This window comes from Brassica oleracea, chromosome C2, assembly GCF_000695525.1.
Source record: "Brassica oleracea var. oleracea cultivar TO1000 chromosome C2, BOL, whole genome shotgun sequence".
In the NCBI taxonomy this organism is placed as follows: domain Eukaryota; kingdom Viridiplantae; phylum Streptophyta; class Magnoliopsida; order Brassicales; family Brassicaceae; genus Brassica; species Brassica oleracea.
Window position 1 is genome coordinate 9,984,097 of NC_027749.1, and position 200 is coordinate 9,984,296.

General features: G+C 51.0%; 1 protein-coding gene across 1 annotated transcript in view; it reads right to left on the bottom strand.

The window, feature by feature from the left end:
* The window catches only part of LOC106323392, a 26,817-nt gene that overhangs the window by 25,860 nt on the left and 757 nt on the right, over positions 1-200 (bottom strand). The window lies entirely within an intron of this gene.

Here is a 200-nt window from a genome sequence, read left to right on the forward strand (position 1 = left end):
GGAAATAGACCAAGGGACTTAGTAAGATTGAATAATATGAAGAGAGCAAGCTGGACGAGTGATGAGACAGCTGGACGATGCGAGAATGAAGCTCGGTCAGTTGGCGAAGCTCGGACAAGCTCAGTGTAGCTCACATCAAGTTTGGCCAGCTCAGGTAGCTGGACTACTAGCTCACTCAGCTGGGTCAGCTGGGAGTCAGC